This window comes from Trichomycterus rosablanca, chromosome 9, assembly GCF_030014385.1.
Source record: "Trichomycterus rosablanca isolate fTriRos1 chromosome 9, fTriRos1.hap1, whole genome shotgun sequence".
NCBI classification, from domain to species: Eukaryota; Metazoa; Chordata; class Actinopteri; order Siluriformes; family Trichomycteridae; genus Trichomycterus; species Trichomycterus rosablanca.
The window spans coordinates 2,486,749-2,497,201 of NC_085996.1; the positions used below are offsets into that span (position 1 = coordinate 2,486,749).

The 10,453-nt window shown below is 42.9% G+C and overlaps 1 pseudogene; it reads right to left on the reverse strand.

Annotated features, from left to right (window-relative positions):
* Positions 1-1,225: 1,225 nt before the first annotated feature.
* Positions 1,226-9,153, reverse strand: LOC134320359 (G-protein coupled receptor family C group 6 member A-like; annotated as a pseudogene).
* Between the last annotated feature and the right edge of the window lie 1,300 nt (positions 9,154-10,453).

Below are 10,453 nucleotides of genomic sequence, written 5' to 3' on the forward strand. Positions count from 1 at the left end.
ATTTGTTTGAACGAGTCTGAAGATGAAACACAGACTGAAATGTTGTTCTTGTAAGAGTTGTTATGTGAGTGTTAGGTTATTTATATTCTGTTTACCTGCAGAGCAGCTTGAGCTCGGCGCTCTTAATGTGATTGAGCTGAAAGATTTAAAGTTGTTTTGCTCTTTTTTTGAGCCCCTGAGATACGTTTATACAATCTGTGTACAACCTGTAAAGATCGTATGTCTGAGATTATAGATGTTACACGTCATAACATTTTGGCCAGTGATCTGATTTTAAGGTCTTAATGTTTGTGACCCCAACATGAACCACCTCAGTGCTTCATCAGCCTTTTATCCCAGTGTGTGCCAGTAAAAATGGCTCATTAACAAATTTATATAAACACTTGAATATTGAATATTGTTAAACATTTACAGCTTTTCTCCAGTTCTCAAAGCATACAGAAGAAACATACAGTGTAAAATGTAGTAAAATGTTTTAATAAAACAGTAAAAAATACAAATACACTCATACCATTCTCACCATTCAGCATTTCATGTAAAATATACTTCATCAGTGAAATATAGAGCATACTGTACATACATGTATAATAAGATTATTAGGTAAAAAATTATTTGGCTAATTTTGTTATTACCAGGCGGCACGGTGGCTCAGTGGGTAGCACTGTCACCTCATAGCAAGAAGGTCCTGGGTTCGATTCCCAGGTGGGGCGGTCCGGGTCCTTTCTGTGTGGAGTTTGCATGTTCTCCCAGTGTCTGTGTGGGTTTCCTCCGGGAGCTCCGGTTTCCTCCCACAGTCCAAAAACATGCAGTCAGGTTCATTGTAGACACTGAATTGCCTTGTAGGTGAATGTGTGTGTGTGTGTGCCCTGTGATGGACTGAGTCCCGTCCAGGGTGTTACTGTGTGCCTTGCGCCCATTGAAGAGCTGGGATAGGCTCCAGCACTCCCTGCGACCCTGATTGGATAAGCGGTTAGGAAAATGATTAAATTTTGTTATAACCATCTTAGTAAAAACTACAAACATTCTGGCTTTTATTTTTCTTCAATGAAAACATCCTAAAACCTTCTCTTAACCTTAACACTGAAACAGGGATTAGCTTTCTACACTTCTGTCATTTAGTTTTTTCATTAAATGTTGGCGCTTTATCTTTTCTGCAGGATTTGGTACTATTTTAGGCCGTTTTTTAAACAGCCTGGATAAAATTCCTCCAGATGACATTCTGTGTAGTGAATGAACTTGTAGAGCAAGTACCGCCAGTATGATTACCAAAACTGATCAGAAGTAATTAAAAGTCATTTTGTGAGCTGATTCCTGCTTCTTGCAGCCTTTTACCCCATTTGGTCATTGAAGTCTTCATGCCAAAGTTGGGTTTGTGATGATGCGCTGGGTGAAGGTAACTCTTCTTCAGGACTAAGTCCTGAGTCCTCAGATGTTTCGCTCATGTCATCTTCGGGTTTTGGCTTCGCGTCATCGATCTTTTTCGAGATTATTTTATGCCACTTTGGGAGGACGTGGCAGACGATGACTCCATAGTTGGAGACCATCATGGCAGAGACCTGGATGAGGGTACGCTGATCCGTTTGGGTGATGAAGAGTGGAATTGAACAAAGCCAGACGAACAAATGAAAGAGCATGCTGAAGACTATCGGCTCAGTATTGTCCACTCTTCCTTTGAAGGCTAAGAAGAAGCACGACATGGCTAGAGCCGCAATGTAGACATGCATCGCTCCGACCAGAGAGCCCTGAGTGCACTGACGGATTTTGATAACTGACTCAGATAACTCCTTCTCTTCAACCTTTGGAGAACCGAATATGAACCAGAAGAAAAAAACAAGAACTTGAGCACCAGTCAGTAGAGCGATGATGATATAACGCTTGTTAAACTTACTGAAGAAGCGCTGCCTCTCAGGGCTGATAGACATGATGGCTAAGAACGACACAAAAGCTTTCGTGAGAATGCACGACACACAGAGGGTGAAGGCCAGACCATACATGGCCTGCTGGGCCCTGCAGTGGTGGTCGCTGGGCCAGCCTAAAAAGAGAATCAGACCTCCGAAACTCACCATCAGGCCAAACATCATAATACAAGACAAGACTACGTTGTCCTCGATTATGGAATTGTTCCTGTGTAGAACGAAATAGATCAGCGATGATACCAGTAGCAGGATTCCTATCACTGTTCCAATCAACACCACAATGGAGTACGCTGAGGACCACTCCAAATACTGAATCTCCCACTACAGAACCTGATAGAGAATAAGTTCCCTCTGGACACTTTTGACACTTTACTTCATCTGTGAAGAGAAAAAAGGTGGAAAAGCTACATTAGGAGAACGGCAGTGAAGGTACAGACCAGACGAGTGTTCTTAATAAAATGACCAAAGACAAACAATTGATGTAAAAGTGCAAAATGACAGGAATGTACATGTCAAAGACCGAATGACTGATAAAAAACAGGTTCTGTACAGAGCAGAGGACGTATTTTGACATTTCCAACAGGGATGCTTATAAAGGAACAAAGACTCTGGTTTAAATTTATTACAAATTCAAATCCAGTAAAGTTGAGAAAGTGAAAAATGTTGATTGATGATTTGTTAACCTCCTTTTCATTTTTTTTCTTTCAGCTGATCGCTTATATAGAGGTCTCTACAGCAAATCTGGATGCCCTCCTGAAGCAACCCTTCTATTTGTATTTGGGTTTGTGAGAGTGCACAGACAGGTACTGTTTTTTTCAGCATCGTTTTTTAATCTTACCTTTTATCCACAGAGATCGTTCATGGTTTTCTGAATGACTGAACAAATGTGACAGACTGTAAAGTACAGAGGAAACGCTGTCTGCGTCGAGCTCGCAGCATTCTTAAGGACTCCTCCCATCCTGCACACAGACTGTTTGCCCTCTTGCCCTAGACAAGACCAAGACCAGCAGATTGAGGAACAGCTTTTTCCCCAGAGCTGTCTCCATACTGAACTCTGCCCCTCGTTAACCCGCCACATCTCTCCTCCTGGTAAAGGTTGCGCTACAAACCTTTTCTCATTTGTTCATAATTTCCACCTATATCGTATACATCTGTCTATTATGTTCATTGCACCTTAATCTGTATCACCTTAATTTCAATCTGTATATTATGTCTATAGCACTCCCATCTATACATCATGTTTACAGTACATTCAATAATATATTCACCTGTATATATTGTTCATACCACTGCCCGTATTTTGTAAATAATGTATATCGTAGATACTGTACATCCTGCACTTGCTGCTTATTGCACTTCTGGTTAGATGCTAAACTGCATTTCGTTGCCTTGTACTTGTACATGTGTAATGTTAATAAAGTTGAATCTAATCTAATCAAATCTAAAATCCTTGCCTGATGAAGCTTCCCAAAAAATGACAACCCTCGACCCATCCTTACTTATGACTGAGGCTTTTGTTAATGCTCCATCACCTGTTTTTTACAGGGATCATTTGTCCACATTATTGATACCCTTTTCCGGGCTTGGGATCAGCACTGAAGGTGCACTGATGTGCGTCCTCACAACATCCAGGTTCATGAGCCACCATGCACCATGTATTTGTAAACCATGCCCTGGATTTAAACCCCCTGAGCTGAGGCAGTACTGCTACCAGCAGCGTGGTTACCATCACACCACACCAGCTCACAGGATAAAGCAGTGCATGGTGAAAAATATATTAAAAATAAATAAATCACTGCTTTCTGTTTTGTTTGTTTTTGGTTTATTTATATTTTTCACGTCATGGAGCACATAACTGCACTAAAAAAAATACTCCAGCCGGCAGATCTGCGTAAGAACCGGATCCTTCTGTTTTAGAGGAAATGATTCTACATCCATCCATACTCACCTGACACGTAGTAAAATCCAGCATCACACTTTTTACATTCATAGCAGCAGGTCGAAAGTTCTAATATCCTAAATTCTACAGGCTCGCAGGTCTTTAAACACTTTGAGATGGGCACCTAAGATTTAAAAAAAGGTTTAGTTAAAATACTCAAAGAGGTCTGAACCTACAATTAAAGTCAAAAGTTTACATACTCAGGAGTGATTTGTATATCATGTTACATTCTGACTTTCATCATTTTTGCTTTTTAATTTTCCTTTTCTTTCTATGACTGCCATTCATAAAAATAGGAACGAACGAACTTTAATTTTAACTGTCATAACTTTGTATAGATCTGTATCCTGGCATATTTAACACACAGTTCATGTCGTACAGGTCTGAAGCACTGAACTCAGTCTCACCGTGTTGTTGGACCGTTGGATTTTGCTCTCATTGACCTCCACTTTCCCATTTCTGATGAGGAATCTTCCTACCACGTCAAGCACCCTGTCGTCACCACTCTTCTTCCACATGACGAGGTTGTATCCGTTTTCGAATTCCCCCTTGTCGTTAAAGGAAAGTGTCTGGTTGTCCATGCTAAATTTTATCTGGCGTAGAATGCTTAACAGCTAAACATTATAAAGAGTCATTTGTTACTTGAGTACTTGAGTTTTATTTTAATAATGAGTTTGTTAAACAGCTTCGATGTTGTTAACTGTTTCCCTTTTTGCATCTCGATTTAGAAACGATTCAACGACTACATTTCTCTCATCATAATCTTCAGCACTTTACTGCTGAACCACCTCAGCACCTAATAAGAAAACGTTAAGCGTAAACCACACTTTTCAGTGGACTTGGCTTTGGTGGTGGAGGTGTTACCCTGGAAGTGTTATAAGAACTAGAGAGAGTGAACAGCATTAGGCTCTGTTTTAATACAGTTTGCTTGGTGGTGCAGTTAGCTGCCCCAAAAAGGGGCTGAATTTAAGTTTTTACCGACATAAATAAACAACATTTACCTTCCAAGGAAGAAAGTCTGCGTCTCCAGAACAGGAAGTGTCGCTGCAGTTGAGGAGTTCCCTGATGGCGTTAACGATGGCATACACCGGAACTCTCTGACTGTAAGCAAGGACGGATTAAGGATAGTCTGGGCCCCTTATGAATGATTTGTATTGTATCAATTCATCTGCCAGGCTCATGTTCAGATCTGAAGGATATGCTGCAGCGAGTGAGTTAACCTTTAAAGTGAGCTCACTGTTGGACATATTGTCAGGCATGAAAAGAACATCAAATAGCTCAGTTAAGTGTGTGTATGCATTCAAACTGCTTGAAATTGCTTGTCTTAAATTTAAATAATTGCAAAATTGCTAAATTAATTTGTGTCTCTGCGCTTAAGAGAAATTGAACATAATAATTTTGAAACAATATAAATTCAGAAACATTAAGTAAGGGCCTGAATCGCATATTTGCAACAAAACGTCTCTTATGAAATATGGTAGCTTGCCTGGCAATTTGTAGGTCCCTAGAAAGTCAAGGAGCCATGATAAACGACTTCTATGGAAGTCATGGGCCCCATAGTAGGGGCCCTCGTGATCAAGGGCCCTCTAATGGTATGCCCTGCTCTTCTCTAGGGCCCTCTGGTAGGGGCTCTCATAACCAGGGCCCTCTAAAAATATGCCCCCCTCTTTCCTAGGACCCCTAATAGCCAGAAGTCGAAGTCAGAGCAGTGCCACAACGCCTCATCCATTTTCATAAGGGGCCCAAAAGCATGGCTAGGGCCCCCAAAAGCATGGCTAGGGGCCCCAAAAGCATGGTTAGGGCCCCCAAGAGGCCCTGGGGTCAAAGTCCCTAATAGTCAGAGGATCCTTAAAATGGAGGGCCCTCGGAAATAAAAATATATTGTATCATAAATGTTGATAGGCATCGCAAAATGTTTTGGGCCAGGGCCCCACGCCCTGGTGATGTACGGGAGTGTCCTACCCCAGAGAGCTGCCTTAAGGTCTTAAAAAGCTCGTTCTCGAACTCACGGCCCTGGTCGTGATGCAATTTTAAAGGGAATCCAAAGCGGAGAATAAAATCATTGAATAGCTTTTCTGCTGCGGTCTTCGCTGACTTGTTTTTGGTGGCATACGCGTGAGCAAATCTTGTGAAATGATCTATCACGACAAGTATATATTCAAACCCGCCTTTACTTTGCTCCAAGTGGAGGTAGTCGACTGAGACAAGCTCAAGGGGCAGGCTGGTGGAAATCCTACCCATTGGGGCTCTAACATGAGTCACTGGTTTCTTCTGTTTGATGCATGGACATCTTCTTGTCACGTGAGTCTCAATGTCCTTTTTCATGTAAGGCCAGAAGAATCTTTCACGAGCTAAGGAAAGGACTCTTTCCACACCCACATGGCCCATGTCATCATGGAGGTACCTTAATGCCATGCTTCTGTACTTGGTGGGTAGAACAAGTTGGCAGTGCTGACTGGTTTTACGATAGAGCAGCCCTTTATCAAGGACCAGTTTTCCCCACTCATACAGAAGCTTTCGACTGGAACCATTTACTCTCTGTTTGGCTTCATTTGTAAGTATTTGGTGTGTCTCTTTCAATTTTAGTACTTCCCCAATAGCAGGATCTTCTCTTTGTGCTTTTTCCATTTCATCATGGCTAACAGCCAACAAGGGACTCTGAACACTCTGCTCTGTTGACGTATCCAAAGTGGCCATCCAGGCTATGTCTTTACTTTTGGCCACTTGACTGCCTTCCCATGTTGCATGTATGGCTTCAGGAGACAGCTCTTCTACACAATCTGCCACATACTTGTCGATGTCTAATGGCCAGCGAGACAATGTATCCGCATCAACATTGACGGCACCTGGCCGGTATTTGATGTCAAATCTGAACTCGGAAAGTTCTCCCACCCATCTGTGACCAACTGCATTTAGCTTAGCTGTTCGCATAATGTAGGTCAAGGGATTGTTATCAGTGTATATGGTAAAGTGAGGGGCATAGTAAAGATAGTCCCTGAATTTATCACACACCGCCCACTTCAGTGCAAGGAATTCTAATTTTCCTGAGTGAAAGTGATAGTTCTTTTCTGCAGGTGTAAGTGTTCTGGACCCTCAATTTTCCATTTTGGCACTGATAAAGTACAGCTCCAAGTCCCTGCTCAGAAGCATCAGTATTAAGTACAAAGGGCAACTCAAAATTTGGGTAAGCGAGGACAGGGGGGTTAGTCAGAATGTCAATTAACTTCTCTAGGGCATTTTGGTGCTCCTCTGCCCACTTGACCGGGTCTTTAGAGGGTAACTGAGTTCCTTTCCCTCTGGTCTTACTCATTTTATTTACCCCTGCAGCTGGTGGCTTTGCTTGCAAAAGCTCATGGATGGGTTTGGCAACTCTGGAGAAGTCTTGTATGTAGCTTCTATAATAGCTCAAGAACCCCAGTAATTTCCGTACCTCTCCAACAGTTGCTGGGGCCTTATCCCTAAGTGAAAGTACCGCCTCCAGATCCTTTGGATCGATTCTTACACCATCTGCTGAAACTAGGTGCCCCACGTAGCGGACCTCGCTCTTGAAGAACTCACATTTGGTAGGCCTGAGTTTGACTCCCTGTTCCCGGAGGGCTTTTAGGACTTTCCTTACACCTTCCACATGATCCTCAAATGATTTGGAATAACACAGCACATCATCAAGGTATGGGATACAATGTTCATCACGCAGTGAGTTCAACATTTCCTCCATGCTTCTTTGAAAGGCTGCAGGAGCATTTGATAAACCGAATGGGATACGCACCCATTCATACAATCCCCAAGGGGTAATGAAAGCTGTGAGATGTTGTGATCCATCAGCTATGAAGCCTTGATAATAGGCCTTCCCTTGGTCCAGGATTGAGAACCAACTATAGCCTCCAAGAGTGTCAAGGAGATCCTGGATCCTGGGTAGGGGATGCCTATCTGAAATGGTCTTCTGGTTTAGCAACCGGTAGTCAATACACAGCCTTAGTGTACCATCTTTCTTGCGTACACATACTACTGGAGCAGAATAAGGAGATTTAGATCTCACAATCCATCCCTTAACCAGTAAGTCTTGAATGTACTCCTTGACTTCTTTGTAGAGTGGCTTTGGGATAGCAGAATAGGACTTCTGAACTGGGATATCATCTTTAAGTGAGATTGACATCTGGAGACTAGGAATACAACCAATGTCATTCTCATCACGAGCGAACACTGTGGATTCTTCATAAAGCATCCTTCTAACAACTTCCTGCTGACTTTCTTCTAAGTGGCTTAAGTTGACAGGAGGGTGCCATAATTCTGCCCGATGGGTTTCCTCAACTCTCACCTCAGGTGTAACGCCAAACTGATTTACAGTGTGGTGGGCAGCCTGGTCAGTTTCAATTACTTTGGAAATGGCATGGATGGTACCAATTACTGTCTTCCGTGGAAGCATGATATTGTGCTTGGTATAATTATTAATGGGCACTTCGACATATGGACTACTAGTACGACTGACTTCCACGAGCCCTTCAGCCACAATCAGTTGCTCTAATGGTGTGCTATTGTTGTCTGTCTTAAACAGCACTACTGGTTCATGTGGACTAAAGTCAACAGGGATATTGCACTTTATGCGTGTAACTTCGCCTGGAAGGACAACAATGTCCTGGGGCCCCACCTTTGCCGGAGCTTGTTCTAAGTCAGTAGTCCTTGACTGGATGAAATTTACAATGACACTAGCCTCCTCCTCTCTAATCTCCATTGCCCCGCTCAAAAGGTTGGCCAGCGTAAGCGGTATACGTGGTCCACTTTCTTGCCCTTCAATAAGTTCTTCAATAACATTGAACCCTAGTACTGGTCTTTCAAGGCTCATGTGGCTCACTAAGAAAGGCACTTGAATGGACAAATCTGGATCATCATTCCCTGGCAGGTTCACCCTTGCTTCTACCCAACCATCAAAGGGGAGAATTTCTCCGTTTACTGCATGGACATTAAGAGCTTTGGTCCCCATCAGCTCACTTAGAGATCGGATAGGCAAATCAGGTAAGTACTTGGCTCTCCATGAGTGATCAAGAATGCTACTTGAGCTCCAGTGTCGAGGAGGACTGTTACAGAATATCCATTTATGTAACACTTGAGCAGACATTTACTACCAATTAGCTGAGCCATTTTTTCATTATTTGGTGGTCCCTCACAAGTAGCTGGCATCAGTGTCGGCGTAGTATTACGTGTTTCGACATCAGAGTGGGACTGCTTCCTTAAGCCGGTCACAGGTTGTCCCTCTGCCGTGACCGAACCTCGTTTCCCGAAGGCTTTGGTTTCCTCATGCATCCTATGACTTTATGCTCTTCTTCACCACACAGGAAGCAATGAGTGCAGTTCGTTAGGCCCTTTCGCACACACTCTGGGCATCTGTAAGGTCGACTCCTTTTTAGCGTGTGGGGCTGATTAACACTACATGAATATGCATGTTCATTCACTTTAGATTGTCTCAGCGAATCAACAACAGTGGTAAGTGCTTCAATATGTGCTGTTAATTGCTGTAGTGTTTTGACTTGGCTCTTGGGTTCTAATGTCTTTTCTTGGTTTTCACAGTCAGGAGATAGCTGTGCACTATAGGCAGTAGGTGGCCTTTGACGAGGTTGGTGTCCCAACCTGCGTTGTCGTTCACTTTCATCACTTGTGAGTTTAATTACTTGTCTCAAGAGCACTTCATCAGTGACTGTATCATCGGAAAGAAGGGACCTTAATTCTCTCCTTATGTCACTGCATTTAGTGTTGAAACCTTGGAAGACTGTGTGAAGAAATACGTTCTGGACAGTATGGGCATCATACCTAATATCCGAGCCAGCCTGCCTGGATGCGAACATCACCTTTTGTTTCAGTCCTATCATACTGTAGAGAAACTGTTGGGGGGTTTCACCATCTAATTGCTTTGCACACATTAACTCTTGGAATAGTTCAGTGCTGTTCCTCTCGCCAAGATGGGACTGCAAGAAGCTTTTCAACTCTTCAAGAGACATGTCTTCCTTGTTGATCAGCATATCTTTGAAATGACCAGGTTTGATAATTCGCAATACACCTCGGATAATTTCACTGCTGCCGAAGTTTTCTTTCACACCCTCTTCTATTTGTTTCCACAAGTTGTTGTAGCTAATGTCAGCAGAATGGTCTCCAATCTGACCACCTTGAATCTTGAATTCTCTCCGTTGTAATAAGGGGAGATCTTTTAGTGGTATCATACTGTCAGCCCTAATCAGAGGTGAGTGTGCCCTTTCAGTGTTACCAGAGGATGTACTGTGATGCCTATTTGAGGGGAGTCTATCCACTGTGTGTGTCATGTGTCCTAATCCCTCTTCACTGAATGTTGGTTGATTATTATTAGCTTTGTTTGTGCTGGGACCAGTGCCTGCAATTTTAAGTGGGATGGCTGGAGGTGTGGCAGCTACCTCAATGTCTGTGTCCCCACCTACAACGGGTGTACTTAGGTTACGCTTCTGAATAAACTCCTCAATCACATCCTGCAAAAACAGTAACTGTGCCATACCCCTATCCTCAAGTGCTAGCAAGGTAGTACAATTCAGATATTCAAACACATATTCAAAGCACGTTTCCTCATCATCTTGGCTCA